The sequence below is a fragment of the Panthera uncia genome, chromosome B1 (assembly GCF_023721935.1).
Source record: "Panthera uncia isolate 11264 chromosome B1, Puncia_PCG_1.0, whole genome shotgun sequence".
Taxonomy (NCBI): Eukaryota; Metazoa; Chordata; class Mammalia; order Carnivora; family Felidae; genus Panthera; species Panthera uncia.
In genome coordinates, this window is record NC_064811.1 from 182,649,025 (window position 1) to 182,667,120 (window position 18,096).

Genomic DNA, 18,096 nt, shown 5'->3' on the forward strand with positions numbered 1-18,096 from the left:
TTATATATTATTTGTAGGTGAGTTTCTGAAGGCAAAAATTGTGAGAAACTGCTTCTCTCCTGTTCTCTGTGGCGCCATACTATGGTCTGTATAAACTTTATAGACAAGTTTTCAGAGCTGGTTTTCACCAACCCTTTTTTTGGTGATAAAAATGTTAATTTTTTAGGTTTCAATAGAAATACCACTTCAAGAATTCTAATAGACCATTCTTTCCAAGCCTTTATATGGCAATGTCATTGGTCAGTCAAGCCTTTATATGTCAATGTCATTGAAAGTCCCCCTCATCGCCGGAGGTATCTCTCTGTCTTTCTGTGTATCATCATATTTGTATACATATGTAAAAATATAAATAAGTGACATATAATCATGTATCTATAATTTATATGTATAGATAATATATTAAGAGATAAACATGTTTTATTTGAATATATACACATAAATTATATATACAGTATATATCACTTATATTTTTATTTCAAATATAATTTATATGTAAAAGATGATGATAGTTATACATATATATAGAAAGAGAGATATGCACACATACCTAAGCTGAAGATCCTTTCTTTTATCAAATTCACCAGACCACACCCTTTTGTTATCAGTCCCTTAACAGTTGAGACAGTACATACAATCAACTAGGTTAATTTATAATCCCTTCCTCACCACTGATTCTGTCTGTTCACTTGGTTTGTGTTAGTGTGACTTTGTCTGGAAACTGGAGACGACATATTTAGAAAATCTAAATTTACATTTCACACTCCACCTTCTACATAAATTATTTTTGCTTCTATTTTGTTTCAGCTTTCCTGAAGAAGTAAACCAAAAAGAAGGCACTCATCTGTTGTCATATGAACCTAGCTCAAGGGCAGTTCTCCAAAATGAGCTAGGGAACCAATTAAACCATGAAACAAAAGTGGGCTGCCTTTTGAAATTGGTACAAAGAGAATGGTGCATGGAAACAAGTAATTTTTTGGATGCTGGAATTTTAGTCATAGTAATTCTTCTACAAATAACATCTTGGCTAGTTTTTAAAAATTCTATTTTGATTACTTATTTCTGTGTTACAAACAAATATTTTCCTTAAAAAGCTTAGAATGTTAAAACTATAAATATGCTTTAATTCACTCAACACATATTTAAGGTATTTTTAGAATGTGAAATACTATAAATACTGTGAAAACTGTAAGTATGCTTTAATCCACTCAACACATATTTAAGATATTTTTTCCCCAGATAGGCCACTGTTCTAGGCCCTGAGGGTATGGATCCCTGGCCTTCTGGAGTTTGCAGGCTGAAGTAGCAGGGCCGGAAACTAGGGTGAGGCAAATAACTCACAGGTTTCCCCACAGAAAAATTTAAGGAATGCCAAAAAATTTGGTAACTAGAATTAATGATATTATATTTTTTAGTTTTTTAACTATATTTTTGAATTTTTCTTTTCCTTTTTTTTAAATTAAATTTTAATTAATATACACTGCAATATTGGTTTCAGGAGAATTCAGTGATTCATCACTTACATATAACACCCAGTGCTCACCAGGACAAGTGCCCTCTGTAGTGCTCATCACCCATCTAGCCCATCCCCCACCCACCTCCCTCTATCAACCTAGTGTGTTCTCTGTCATCAAGAGTCTCTCGTGGTTTGTTTCCCTTTCTTCCCTTCCCCACCCCCTTCCCATATGTTCATCTATCTGTTTTGTTTCTTAAATTCCACATATGAGTGAAATCATATGGTATTTTTCTTTCTCTGATTGATTTACTTCACTTAGTGTAATACACTCTAGCTCTATCCACGTCATTGCAAATGGCTACAATTAATATTTTAATGCAGTATTTAAAAAAATAAAAGTTAGTGCAAAAATCCATAGTGAATAAATATCAAAAACTCAAATAAAGGCAGACAACTAAATAATCATGGTTTGTAAATGTCAAATGCAGCTATTATTAGGACCATGAAGGGTAGGCATTTGGTGTTATGGGAGCCCATAATGGGAGGCTGTGATGGAATCTGGAAGTTCAGGGAAGGTTCCCTCAAAACTGCTATGATCTGAAGGCAGTTTGGAAGGCAAAGCTTCTCTAACAGTAGAGGGAATAACTATTTAAGGAGGGACAGCAAGAGAGAATGTGCATTGCTAAACTCTTGGGCCTTGTAGGCCATGGTAAGAAGTTAGATCTTCATCCTAAGAGTAATGGGAATGGACTGTTACCAGAAAGCACGTCATATGTAAATGCGTATTAACCTTAAACTTGTAAACTGTTGTATCATTGTTGGAGCTTCAATCTGTGTTTGATCTAGCTAATACTAACTGAATGCTTTACATGCATTGTTCATTTTAGTATCTAGAAATCAAGTTTATAAAATTATTATCTTTACTATTATTATTATCATCATTTTATTTGCATTTAAAAATGATAATTCAGAGGAGCCAAAAAAGCAAGTAAGTAAACTAAGCACCTAAATTCAGATTAGAACTCAAGTGTCATACCTGTTAGAATGGACTTCATCAAAAAAGGCAAGAGATAACAAATGCTGGGTAGACATGGGGAAAAGAGAACCCCTGTGGGATTAGAAATTGGTGCAGCCACTGAGGAAAGCAATATGGAAGTTTTTTGAAAAATTAAAAATAGAACTACTATATGATCCAGCAATCCCACTTCTAGAAATATATCCAAAGGATATGAAAATATTAACTCAAAAAGATATCTGTACCTCCATGTTCATAGCAATATTATTCGCAAAAGTCAAGACATGGAAATAACTAAGTGTCTATAGATGGATGAATGGATAAAAAAGTTTTGGTGTATAAATATAACAGAATATTACTCAGCCATAAAAAAAAAAAAAAAAAAGAATCCCTAACATTTGTGACAACATGAGTGGAATTTGAAGGCATTATGTTAAGTGAACTAAGTCAGAGAAAGACAAATACTCTACAATAGCACTTATGTGTAAAATATTTTAAAAAAAGAAGAAAGAAAGAAAGAAAGAGAGAGAGAAAAGCAAAAGAGATCACAGTTGTGGTTACCAGAGGCAGAGAGTGGGGGAAAACAGGAATTGGAGGAAGGTGGTCAAAAGGTACAACTTCTGTTTATAAGGTAAAGAAGTACTAGGGATGAGACATATGACATGATGACTATAGATAACACTGATCTATGATATATGGGAAAGGTAAGAGAGTAAATCCTCAGAGTTCTCACCACATGGAGAAAGTTTCTTCCCTTTTTTCCTTTCTTTCCTTTTATTATATCTAGATGAGAAGATGGATGTTAGCTGAACCTATTGTGGTAGTCATTTCATAATGATGCAAAAAACCATCATGCTGTACACCTTAAACTTATACAGTGATGTATGCCAATTAGTTCTCAGTAAGACTGCAAAAAAATAGAACTCAAGTGTGCTTAATTATTTGAGATATAGCATTTTACATTATATTATGGCGTTTTAGAGATGCCATCATTTTATAAGAAGTCTCTTCTTGCTTTATTATTTTCTGTCATTTATACTGCCTATTTACATACTTATTTGGTACTGATAGCAACCTTATGAATTGTTATTACCCATTTTATGGATAAAGAAGTGGATAAGTCAGTAATGACAAATGCTTTCTTCAAAGCTGTGCAGGTATTCCTTTATGGGCCAAAGTTTAGACCCCAAGTCTTTCTATCTTGACATCAAGTTTAAAGCTAATTTTTTCAAGTTCAGTCAGTTGTTTAAAGAGCTTTTAAAATGTATTTTTAGAGTTTCTCTACAAAAAACAAAAAACAAAAAACCCCCAAAACCCAGTCAATAATCGATGTTTCTACCTAGAATGTGATATCTTAGTAGATGATGACTTTTAAGAGGGCATAATAAGGCACATTTTGACTCTGCACTTTTTAAAAAAAATGAGATATAATTGACATAAACATAATATTAGTTTCAGGTGTATAACATGATTATATACGTATATGGGTAGTGAAATGGTCCCCATAAAAATCCAGTTAACATCCATCGCCACAAAGTTACATTTTTTTCTCCTGATGAAAACTTCTGGTAATTATTTTCTTAGCAACTTTCAAATACACAATTTATGGTATTATTAGTATTAGAGTCACCAGGCTATATGTTACATCTCTATGACTTAGTTGTTTTATAACTGGAAGTTTGCCCCTTTTGGCCCACTTCGCCCAGAGGCGGCAGTGGGGAGCGGGAGAAATAGGTGAGGGTGGAGTCTGTGCTTTTTGTTTTTTTGTTTTTTGTTTTAAATCTAAGTGGAAGCTGTTTGGTACTTCACACTGACAAGATTGAGACTTGTCATTATACCGTCATACATTTCAACAGTCTTTATGCTCTTTAGACAAAAGCTGTAACCACACAAATATTGTCATGTTTCATTTTCTCTGGGAGAATTCAGCCGTGGGCTTAAGTGCAGGACCTACAAGCTATATTTCAGACTGCATATTCTCTTTGAGCTTTGGCAATGATTTGTGAATGTTATTATTTGGCAGTTTCATAACATCCTTTTTTCCTCTGAAGAATGGACTATTCACATAACCTCTCTTCCTACTAAAGAACCTATTAAAATTGGGTTCACCTGAAGAAAATTTTCAGGGCCTCCTCTAACTTGAATTAGTTCCTGCCTTGTTCTTTCCCATAAAAAATTTTTGGAGTCAACCTCAGATTTCATGGTCTTTGAAAAAACGTATATTTTGAGGTACTTTTGGATTTAAGGAAGAATTGCAAAGATGATATGGAGAGTTCTCATATATCCCTTCACCCAGCTTCCCCTGATGTTAATGTCTTACATAACCAATGTGTATTTTGTACAGTTAAGAAACCAACATTGTCACAATACTATTAACAAAATTTTATTTGGATTTCGTCAGTTTTCCCACTAATTTTTTAAAAAAAAATCTGTTCTAGGATTCATTGCAGATGCTAGTTTGCATTTAGGATCTGGTTAATGGACAGACACGAGCTCCACAATCTAATTCTATTTCCAGCCCAGAAAAATGTAATGTATGTCTTAGAATATTGTCTCTAATACCACTTCTCCCATGAAATTCACCACCAACCCCGATTCCAAATTTATATCTCTTTCAAGATGCAAATCAAGAGTCATACCTCTCAGAAAACCTTTTAGAAACTCAGTGTCATCTCTCTGTAGAAGTACCGTGGCTTTTAGGGATATATTCTATACAACATAATCGGCCATTTAACAATACCTTTACAGGTCTTTTGTATCTGTAATGTGGTAAGTGGAAAACCAGTAAAATACACATTGGTGCAAGAGAAGATCATTGTGACACATTATTCCTCCAGGCTTTTTGAGGTGTATATACTTTAAATAGAAAACCTGTAGAACATTGTGGTTACTGTCTTATATTATTTTTGAAGTGATAAAATTAGATGATGACATATCTACAAATAAAATTACTAGTTGTGAGGTACACAATTACGTATAGTCCCTTTTTTTTTTTTTAATTTTCAGATCTAAATTCATGTTGTTCAAACTGTGAGTTGGAACCCATTAATGAGTAGTTACCAGTATTTTGTCAGAGTCAAAACAGTTTGAAGGGCTCCTGGGTGGCTCAGTCAGTTAAACATCTGACTCTTGGTTTTGACCCCCCCGCCACGATCTCATGATTCCTGAGATTGAGCCCCGCATCAGGCCTGTGCTGACAGCCCGGAGCCTACTTGAGATTCTGTCTCTTCCTCTCTCTTTCTCTCTGCCTCTTTCTCTCTGTCTCTCTCAAAATAAATAAACTTTAACAGGTTTGAAAAATGTAGATCTAAATAATTTGTTTATATGTGTCATTAGAAACAGATCAAAATGGGTAAATGTATGAACATCAGTGATTCAGACAATCTTTAAAAAAATTTTTTTTAATATTTATTTATTTTTGAGAGAGAGAGAGAGAGAGAGACAAAGTACGGGCTGGAGAAGGGCAGAGAGAGAGAGAGAGAGAGAGAGAGAGAGAGATACACAGAATCTGAAGCAGGATCCAGGCTCTGAGCTGTCAGAACAGAGCCCAATGCAGGACTCAAACCCACGATCTTGACCTGATATGAAGTTGGACACTTATCCAACTGAGCCCCTTAGGTGCTCCCCAGACTGTCTTTAATTTTGAACTTAAATATATCTTTTTTTTTCAACTAAAAAAAAATCTCAAATGTGCTTTAAAATAAATTGGGTAGGTGATCTACTTTATATTAATAAATAGTGCAGGTCCTCAGTTTTCCAGTTATATTTCGCCCTCCTATCCACAAGAGAGTGCAGCAGGAATAAACAAAGTAAGAATTATGTTTCTAGTTACATCCATCTTTTTAACTTGCATCATTAAATATTTTCTATAAAGTTTGTTAAAATGATGGAAAGACTTTCAATATATCAGAGCAGAGTCCAGAAACAGACCTGTACACCTGGAATGACCTGACTGACCTGTGTCCTCCCCCAAATTCATAGGCTGAAACCTAACACTCAATATGATGGCACTGGGAGGCAGAGCATTCGAAGGGTTATGAAGGTAGAGCCCTCATGAATAGAATTGGTGCTCTTACAAGAAGAGGGAAGAGCTAGTTCATTCTCTTTCTACCACTGTAAAGATACAATGAGAGGCTGGCAGTCTGCAACTCAGGAAAAAAAGGCTCTCACCAGAATCAGCCATGCAGATGCCATGATCTTGACTTCCAGCCTCCAGAACTATGAGGAATAAATCTGGTATGTGGAAGCATATGGTATTGTGGTATAGAAGCCTGAATTGACTAGGACACTGACTCATAACAAAGGTGGCAGTGGGAAAAGACTAGTGTTTCCAAAAACACTTTGAGACCACTAGCTATCGACGTGGCAAGAAAAAGAATCTTCACTACTCATTCATACTACACACAAAAAGAAGTCCGAGATTGTAGCTTTAATTATGGATTGTAGATATAATCGTGAAAGGTAAAATAATACAACTCTGAGAAGGAAATGGAAGAACATCTTCTTAAATTTGGGGTTGAGAAAGATTTCTTAGTCAACACACAAAAAGTATTGAATAGAAAGAAATAAAAGATAAATTGGATGAGATTGAAATTATGAAATTTAAAAGGCACCATTGAAAGAATAAGGTATACCACAGTGATCTTTTGAAAAGGTAAATGAGATGCCACTTCCTTCAAGGCTTTCCATCTCCCTCAGAAAAAAATTCAGATTCCTTCCTTAGAAGACAGCCAGTGATCTGGCCGGTACCCACCACCTCTTCGTCAACTGTACTCATTTTTCTCCCAAGCCTAACCTTCTTTTCTTGTTCTTCTACAACCATGCCAAGCTCACTGACAGGATTTTTGCACTTGTCTTCTGTCTGAAATTCTCTGCCCCAGATTATCACATGCCTGGTTTTTGCTTCATTCTGGTTTCAGCTTCAGTGGTAGGCTGGGACCAGTGTACATACGTTTCTTCAAACTCTGTCGTATCTCCATGATTTATTTATTTATTTTTTCATATGGAGGTTACTAACCTCCCCTCTCCTGGAGGAGGTAGAAAAGAGAGGCAGCCCAGGACCAAACTTTAATTGCCCCATTTAGGAGTACAGTTGGTAAATAGCAAAGGGCAATATAGAAAGTAATGGATTTTCTTGAGTCCTCGCCAACTTTCTTCCCTTCCACTGGGATTTTTTGCTTTGGTGAATATGGAGAGTAATGGCAGAAGTTTCTGGGTATATTTTTCTCTTTCCTGCAGAGGGATCCAAGAAATTACTGCTATCGTAGGATTCTACAAGTGTTTCTTGCTTGCCGAGTCCAGGAGTCCTTTGAACCTGGGAATGGGTTTCAGATGTGCCTTTCTGGGTAAGAATCACTTATAGTCTCTACGATGGGATTTCTCCTTTCCCTAGCTTTTGGGGTTTCACCCAGGAAAGCCAGTCGTAAAATTCAAGAGAGGAAACTATTTTAAGGAATTGTCATAAAAAAGAATTTTCAAACCCAAGAGAAGATAATTTTAGCTTTGGTAACTGGAGGGACCATACTGTTAGATCCCCTTTTCTAACGTTCCCCATGTGTACCTCCACTCCCCTGTTTTTTCACCAGCATCATATTCTTCTTACCTTCTGACTCCTGTAAGTGAAGTCTCTTTAATGTTCCTAAATATTCTTTCCTTTCTGTCTCTGTGTCTTGTATATGTTTCTTCTATCGGCAATCCTCTTCCCTCTTTGGGTTCCATTTCAGGGTATTGAATTGCTGTTTTTTGTTCATTTGATACCTTCCTCCTTACGGTATGTTCAGAGAGAAAGTCAATTGTATATTTAATACCCTTTCAGCATTGCCACTGTAATTATTTCTAATGACATTGAATGGCTTATCCTTTCTCAAACAAAGGGGTCTCTGGGCATTTGTGTCCCCTCATTGTAAGTGCCAAGACTTCTAAACTGACACTCTCTTGTCTTTTCATTCGGTTATTCCTTTGACAGCCATTTATTTTCCTGAACACTGATGAGATGATATCTTTTACCTCTGTGACAATTTTGAGTAGGTCCTAAGCATACCGGAAAAAAAAAAAAGTGAAAAGTCATTATTAGCATGCTTTTTCAGGACCTCCCTAGTCTGGTTGCAACCTATTCTTCTCTTTTACACCCTCCACAGAGGGGGTAAAATTTCAGACGTCTTCTCTCTGTGGTGCCTTATCGAGATGTGGTCTGCCCTGTCATGAGCTAAGAAAGGTTTTCACATTTTTAAATGATTGAACAAAAAAATCAAAAGAAGAATAATATATTCTGACATTGAAGATTATATCAAATTAAAAGTTCATTAACCATGAGTAAAATGTTATTGGAAAAGAAGCGTGCCAGTTCAGTTGCCTATTGGATATGGCTATTTTGTGTATTACCCTGGCAGAGTTGAGTCATTGTGACACAAAACCTAAAGTACTTACTATCTGGTCCTTTACAGAAAAAGTTTACTGAGCCCTAAACCCCCATTTTAGCTGAGTAGGGCTGGTTCATTTGCACAATTCTGCTGTTGTTTATGCGTAGCATTAATACTGAGCCAATTATTCCCATTTACCTCAGTTGCTGCAAGTGGCCAAACACTTCTGCAGTGGTCCTCCCTGTAACAAGGCTCTGTATGTTTCCTTAAGTAAGCCAATCTGATGCCTTTTCAGAATCCCCAGTCCTCCTTTGCTCTTGGATTGCCAATGACCATTATCTTCTAGCCCTAACAAAGCAGAGGACCTGGCTTTCCCTGAACCCCTCTCAGGTTGGGGCTCTTTTTTCTTCACTCCTGTCACTCCATACCATGAGAATGTTCGTGGTGAATGTTCTCCTTGTCCCTCATTGCTCCCTCCAGACCTTTCTTTTCTCTCTTGCTCGCACCATCCCGTTCTTTAGACGTTTAGGCTCTCAGACTGTATTACTCGGCACTACTCCTTGATGCAGTCAAATCCAAGTACCCCATGCTTACCTTAGTGATTTTGGTATCCGCGTGGATGATTCTTCCTCACCTCTACCACCTCAGAGTTCAAACTTGTCATTACCTGTAACTGTACGGATTCATAGTCTCATTTAAAAGCATCTCAGTCTGGGACCATCACTTTTAACCTCCTCAGTTCACTTCTAGTATTTCCAGGGCGATGATCTGCCATCCAGTGGCTCTTGCCTTTTCACTGCCCCTCAACTGCTCTTGCCCTTGATTCTTATCTGGTCCACCTTAGATTACATGGCTCAATTAATTTATTAATTTGGTCATAAATCCAAACCCCTGAGGTCTAATATATTTCCAGGTTCACATTTTTCTTTTTAATTTTAGACAGATGGTAATTCCTATACCATGTTGTATAATACCATCTGCAATGAAATTGATGATTATTCCCAAAGAAGTGGGACCAGTAAAGGCTCTAAATAGCTATGTGTCTATTCAGGATGGATTTTGCTGCCAAATGGGTTGTGAACAATATTATCAAATTCTGTTTTTTTCCATGATCTTCTTAAATTATGGAAATGCAGAAAGGGATTGTGGACCTGGACTTTAAGCTGCCCGGTGCCCTGATCAGTCCATTTACCCTCCCAGTAAAGAGTAAAGGTGATACCCTGGTTAGATGTAACTCGACTTACTCTCAGCTTACTTACATCCAAGCAGCTGAAGAAAACAAACAACCTTGTTAATGGGTCTCCTGCAAAATCACAAAAGCTTAAGGGGAAGTCGTGTCAAGCAACATAATTATTTTCACCAAGGGTAGTATCGCCCCCTAGAGGGCAGTGAGTGTTTTATGGAGATGATGTTAGTCTCCGTGTACTCAGACCTGAGCATTTACACGTGTAAATACCTGTTAGTTTATTATGACTTACTTTCCTTTTATTTCTTTATATTATGGTGAGGACAGTATGTGGATTTAAAAATATGTGTGTAGCTAGGTTAAATTATTACTTTATTTTTACAGTAGTAGCAAAGGTGCTAAAAAATATGTTACAAAAGTGGTCATTGTGGTCAATGAGGACAGGGTTGAGTGGTCAAATGAGTGGTCAGTGAGTGGTCAAAAGTGGACAGGATTGAGAACAACTGTTCTGGTCAATTTACTTTCTCATGTTTATGTATTTATGTGTTTATTTATATGATAGACTTTATTTTTTGGAGCAGTTTTAGGTTCACAGCAAAACTGAGCAAAGGTACAGGGATTTCCCTTCTGGTCCCCACTGCCACTCATGCATGGCCTCCTCCATTACCAACATCCCCCAACAGAGTGGTTCATTTGTTACAATTGATGAACCTACACTGACACGTTATTATCACCCCAAATCCATAGTTTATATTAAGATTTACTCTTAGTGTTGTATACTATGGGTTTCGACAAATGTATAATGACATGTATCGATTATTATAGTATCATATAGTACAGGTTTCTCTGCCCTAAAAGTTCTCTGTGCTTCACCTATTCAACCCTTCTTTGCATCTCATGATTATTTCACACTGTTTTCTCTTTCCTCAAACATCTAACATCTTTTCCCAAGTCCAATCAGCTAAGTATTTTACTGAACTGAGAATTAAAAACAATTGGAAGAGAACCTCTATGCACTCCACTGTCCAACTCATCTACATCTATACCCAGGAACCTTGCATCCTTCCTTAGTAGTATGTGTGAACTGTCTGTGATTCATTCCAAGGCTTTCCCTTCATTTATCACTGGATGCTATTTTCTCTTGACTACTCAAGGACATTGTTCAAACAATTATCCCTTTTCTCCTCCATCTTCATTTTTTTTTTCTCTCTCTCAACACTGGAGAGAATGCCACTGACATTCAAATACACTTGCTGTGGTAATGAGAATTCTAAAAATAATTACCTTGACCCTGCACACACCCCCTGTTAGTTTGCTTACTCATCCCATATTATTGCTCCCTTTTATAGAAAATTTCTTTTTTTTTTAATTTTTTTTTAATGTTTATTTATTTTTGAGACAGAGAGAGACAGAGCATGAACGGGGGACAGTCAGAGAGAGGGAGACACAGAATCTGAAACAGGCTCCAGGCTCTGAGCTGTCAGCACAGAGCCCGACGCGGGGCTCGAACTCACGGACCGCGAGATCATGACCTGAGCTGAAGTCGGCCGCCTAACCGACTGAGCCACCCAGGTGCCCCTATAGAAAATTTCTGAAAGGATTTTCTTCTTTTGCTTCTTAAACTATGATTGGCCAACAACATCAGCCACCAAGGAGCTGGGTAGAAATACAGACTCTCAGATCCTACTCTAGACATGTTGAATCAGAAACTCCATTTTAAAAGGACCTTCATGATTTATAATGGCATTAAAGTTTGAGAAACATTAATCTGTAGTGCCTGTTTTCAATTCTTGTATTTTCTCTTGACTCTACTTCAAAAATTTTACCTTTCTCCTCTGTACTGAAACAGCTCATTTTAATATTTTTGAATACAGTTGACACATAATGTTACATTCGTTTTAGGTGTACAGCATTTCTGTACATTATGCTGTGCTCACCACAAGTGTAGCTGCCATCTGTCATCATACCCTATTATAATACCATTGACTATGCTGGACCTTTTATCCCCATGACTTATTAAAGCCTGTATCTTCTACTCCCCTTCACTCCCTCCACCCTTTCCAGATCACCAGTTATCTCCAAATTATTAAATTCACAGTCAGTGTTCACTACTCATCTTACTGGGTCTGTGCATCATGTGACATGGTTGAAATCTCTGTTGTGCCTCATCTTCAAGACCATTCACATTTATGTAAGGGGCTCACTCCTTGGGACTTTCTTGTTCCCTCCGTTTAATTGACTAATTTATCTCATCTAGTGCCATGGCTTTAAAATTTTTTTTACATGTTTATTTATTTTTGAGAGAGAGAGACAGAGCGTAAGTGGGAGAGGGACAGAGAAAGAGGGAGACACAGTATCTGAAGCAAGCTCCAGGCTCTGAGCTGTCAGCCCAGAGCCCAACGTGGGGCTTGAACTCACAAACTGTGAGATCGTGGCCTGAGCTGAAGTTGGACACTTAACCAACTGAGCCATTCAGGTGCCCCGTTTTTTAATGTTTACTTATTTTTGAGGGAGGGAGAGAAAGAGAGAACCAGAGAAAGAGGGAGAATAGAATCTGAAGCAGGCTCCAGGCTCTGAGCTATCAGCACAGAGCCTGATGCAGGGCTTGAACTCACGAGCCGTGAGATCATGACCTGAGCCGAAGTTGGACGCATAACCAACTGAGCCACCCAGGCACCCCTAAATGCCAGGGCCTTTAATGCTGCCTGTTGATATAGTCCCCACGTTTCATATTTCAAGGATAAAGTCAAATACCAACTTCTTACTGGAATATTTACAGATTCTCCTGGTAGAAATTAATCACAGTTTCTTATAAGTCATTATTCCCGTCACTTGTACTTCTAGTTTCTCACTTTTTTCCATTTTATTTTGTAGTTTGTTTGTAAATTCTTTGGAGACAGGATCTATATAATATTCATCTCTATGTACTCCTATTTCACTCTTTTATTAAAAAATACATATTTCAGGGTGCCTGGTGGCTCAGTCGGTTCAGTGTCTGACTCGATCTCAGCTCAGGTCATGATCTCACAGTTCATGAGATTGAGTCCCGTCTCAGGTTCTGCACTGACAACACAGAGTCTGCTTGGGATTCTTGGGAATCTCCCCCTCTCTCTGCCTCTCTCCTGTACTCTCTCTCTCTCTTTCTCAAGATAAATAAACTTAAAAAAATACATTTTTCTCATGTAATAAGTGCTCAATAAATGCTTATTAAAGAGAAGTTTTTCCTCCCTTCCCAGAGTGTATGATGGGCTTAAAATTCCATGTGCAGTTTGCTCCAGGATCATTAAAATCTGTACCTACACTCCTATTATCCTCAAGAAGCCAATCCCCATGTAAACGGTCGACATTAATCTTTTCTTGTAAAAAAACAAAAAATGTAGGCAAGATCAGAGATAATCGAGTAGCAACTGGATTTGCAAGGCACCTTTTCAGACACACTCAGTGAGACTCATGGAATTCTGCACACAAAACTACTACTTGAAGGGACACACTCTACAGAATAAATCATAGAAATTAGATTGTGAAAATGGTCTTCTTTCAGCTCTTTCCATAGTTGGCTCCTCATCTTTTATTTCTTGGGTGTGATGGGATCACCACAGAAAGGCGTTCTCTAATCATCCTTTCTGAAACAATACTTTTCAGTCATGTTATGTCTTAATACGTTGTTTTATTTTAGTCATTTACTTATTATCTGAAATTATATATATTTTTAGGTTTTTATTGTCTATCTGCTGCCCCTATGGAATATGAGCCCCATAACTGCAGAAACTTGGCTTGTCTATGTTCTTCAGTTACGAAGTAAACAGTGCATGGCACATAGTATTTGCTTAGTAAATATTAGTTGAGTAAATGGGTAAGTACAACCTGAGGACACTGGGAAGCCTCTTTGGTCCTTACCTTCATCTGCACAGACCCTAAAGGTAATTTTTTCAAAGTTTATTTTGAGAGGCAGAGTACACAAATGGGGGAGGGGAAGAGAGAGAGAATCCCAAGGAGGCTCTACACTGGCAGTGCAGAGCCCAATGTGGGGCTTGAACACACAAATGCTGAGATCATGACCTGAGCCGAAATCAAGAACTGACTGAGTCACCCAGGTGCCCCTATAAATCTTATATTAATATAATTTGGTGGGGTGCCTGGGTGGCTCAGTTGTTTAAGTGTCCAACCTCAGCTCAGGTCATGATCTCATGGTTCCATGAGTTTGAGCCCCACATCAGGCTCTGTGCTGACAGCTCAGAGGCTGGAGCATGTTTCTGATTCTGGGTCTCCCTCGCTCTCTCTCTGCCCTTCCACCACTCATACTCACTCTCTCTCTCTCTCTCAAAAATTAAGGTATACACATATATGTATATGTATTTATATGTGTATATATTAAACTTGGTGATGAGGAGGTAAGGAGAAGGGAGGAGAATATTAATGACTTATGGGCTACTGACTTCCTTTAAAAGACTTAGAAGTCTTTTGGATTTTGAAATGGCAAATGCTTTAGGAAATATCTACAAAGCTAAAATAGAAATATTTTACTAAGGACTTTGAAGTGGGTATTCAACAAATATTCTTTGTTGGAATCATTTGGACACTTACTTGGCCGAAATGATACATACGTAGCTGGTATAATTTCTCTGCCAGAGCCCATGTTTGGAACTGCAAAAACCCTATAAAAGGTTACAATGACTTTTTTTTTCCTTGCTCACCTTTCAGTTGTATTTTCTAAGTGTTTTCTTGTTGTTGTTGTTGTTGTTGTTGTTGTTCTGTTTTGTACTTTTATTTTATTTTATTGTAGTATAGTTAACATACAGTACTATATCAGTTTCAGGTGTACAGTATAGTGATTCACCATTTCCATACACTATGCAATCCTTACTCTGATAAGTGTAGTCATCATCCATCACCATACAATGTTATTTATTACAGTATTTACTAAAGAACATCTTAGGCCAATGTATGATCTCAGATCAGCAGCACTGGCATCACCTGGGAGCTTGTCAGGAATGAAAATTTTTAGGTCTTACTCCAGATCTACTGAAATAGAATCTAAATTTTGACAAAATACACAGATCATTCATATGCACATTTATGTTTGAGGACTAGTACAAAAGAAATGATATCTATCCAATGAAGAAGTGACTTAACAGCTGTTTCTGAAAATAGAGTAGGAGGGTGAGCTTAGGGCAAAGATTGAAGCTGAGGGTGAGGGGTGTATGAACAGCGATTTAAAGTGAGCAAGTTAACCCAACAAGGATTAAGTGGTATTCATTTTCACCTCATGGTCATAATAAGCAACTTGGATGAACACACACGTCATTGAGTCTAGTGACTCTTCTAAGATGGCACAGATGTTTGGCAGTACATAGAAAATGGAGGGCAGATCTATTTTCTGACTTTTTTTCCTATTGAGAGTTTTAACTCAGTGCTTAATGATGCTTCATGAATTTCCTCAAGGCTTTTTAGTACCTGTGAAGGAGTCAGAAAGTGATAGGTTTGGTTCTATGCACTAGGTCAACTTTAGCCACAAAGGAGAAAGAAGGAAGGAAAAAGACTTGGAGAAATAGAGAAAAAGTTTGTGTGTGTGTGTGTGTGTGTGTGTGTGTGTGTGTGTAGGGTGTATGGGATAGGGTTGTTGAAATAGATTCCTGTACATATTTATATATAAGAAGGGATTTGGTTTTTCCTTGCTGAGGAAGAACATAAATAGTGCTACAGATGTTATTTGGGAAAGAAGAAAAGAGCTGAAATTGTGTTCAAATAGACCTTTGGAGTGGGCAGGGGACTCATATCCTGAAATAAAAATTCAATAAGAAATAGATCTATGCTTATGTTCTTAGATCTGGGGAATTATGGTGATTTACTAATGCACTCTATTGCCATGACATCTTTATGAAGTCACTTTAAGCTTTCCTATATTTTTAATTAGAAGTCATTTAGCCAATGCCTCTGCTCCTTGGCAGCAGTGGACTTAAATGGCTACGGAATAAAAAATGAATAATGAACGTTGCCCTCCCCTCTAAATACCCCACATTGACCAAGGAGAGGTGATCACTCTCTGTATGCCAAGGATTTTTCTGAAGTGGAATTTGGAGAAATGGAGTTTCACACTCCATCTCCCAGTCTTCCTTATGTTTTGACACAGGTCCCAATATAGTGCTTTGTACTTTCTTAGTAAAGTGTTTGTTTTTTCATTGTTCAGTCCACTCAGCGACTGTGGTCAGTGAATTCTGATGGCTTTGAATAAAAAGATGGATAATCCCAAGTCAGGAGAGCAACTTTAAGAGTCCATTTTTTGGAGAGCTTTTACTTAAATCCACTGCTGTCTTAATCTGTATACACTTTAGATGGGAGGAGAGAGACTAGAAGAGAGGACTTTTTGTAGGTACAATTTTGATGCATCCTTTCCCTGTAATCTAACAAATCTTTACCTTTGACTTTCCCTATAAATTATCAAAGTCTAGTCAATACAAGGTATATTAGTTTGTTAGGGCTCCCATAACAAGATGCCATAAGCTGAATAGCTTATAAATACCAAATGAATTTTCTCACAATTTTGGAGGCTAGAATTCTGAGATCAAGATATCAGTAGGATCACTTCCTTCTGAGTCTTCTCCCCTTGGCTTGTAGATGGCTGCCTTCTCCCTGTGTCTTCACATGGTCTTCCCATTGTATGTTCTTTGTCCTAATCACTTCTTAGAGTTTTACTGGATTATGGCCCACTCTAGTGACCTCATTTTTACTTATTGCTTCTTGAAAGACTCTTGTCTCCGACTATAGTCACATTCATTCACTGTAGATATTGGGGGAGTGGAAACACAATTCAGCCCATAACACAAGGCAAACATTTGACCAGGAATAAAGCCTGGACATTAAGGAGCAGACTAATGAGAAATGAAACTTATGTTTTATCAATGTTGTATCATTTGCTTTCCTGAACTCCCAGGACTAAGCCTCTCTTATCACCATGGGAATTAGGAAGGATATAAAAGACTATTCTCGGGGCGCCTGGGTGGCTCAGTCCGTTAAGCGTCCGACTTTGGCTCAGGTCACGATCTCGCGGTCTGCGGGTTCGAGCCCCGCGTCGGGCTCTGGGCTGATGGCTCAGAGCCTGGAGCCTGCTTCCGATTCTGTGTTTCCCTCTCTCTCTGCCCCTCCCCCGTTCATGCTGTGTCTCTCTCTGTCTGAAAAATAAATAAACGTTAAAAAAAAAAATTAAAAAAAAAAAAGACTATTCTCTACAAACTCTTCCCTTTAATTTACTGCCCACTTTCTGTGAGATTTTCCTTGTTGGTATACTGAATCCCACTAGGGAGAATTTTAGTTGGGTTGCCCTGTTGGTGGTCAAATTGTGCTCTTTACAAATGCAACCTAAGAGCCAGGCCCATCTGGGAGGAGGGGCTACCGTCTACTTAGGGCTTCATCCACTCAGAGGGGCCAGTTTTTCTGATATACCCACCTCAAAGGGGACCCATTATATTCTCACAAAATTGTCATTTAATCTGTGTTTGGAGGTTTACTTTTTTTTTTTTTTTTTTTTTTTTTTTTTTGCCTTCTGGCTGTATCACATATAGAAGAGAAAAAAATGATTATTTTGTTCAGGAAATTTCATGAAGCCATGCTCAGTGACGCTTCAAGCAGGTCTGTGAAGAGCTGTGTAACTGAAGCACAGGAGAGGAAATTTTCAGGGTGAGCATGATAAAAAAGCTTCCTACTCAAAGTCAGGAAGTTGGGGTTCCTGAAGAGGGCCAAGCTGCCACTCATCTCTCTGATGGTCTGCTCAGCTGCTTGATTCCTCAGCTGCAGAATACTGGGATTATTTTGCTTGCTTTATCATTTTTATTCATTTAAAAAAAAATTTTTTTTAACGTTTATTTATTTTTGAGACAGAGAGTGACAAAGCATGAACGGGGGAGGGTCAGAGAGAGGGAGACACAGAATCTGAAACAGGCTCCAGGCTCCGAGCTGTCAGCACAGAGCCCGACGCGGGGCTCGAACTCACGGACCGCGAGATCGTGACCTGAGCCGAAGTCGGCCGCTTAACCGACTGAGCCACCCAGGCGCCCCTCATTTTTTAAATAGATACTGAAGACACAAT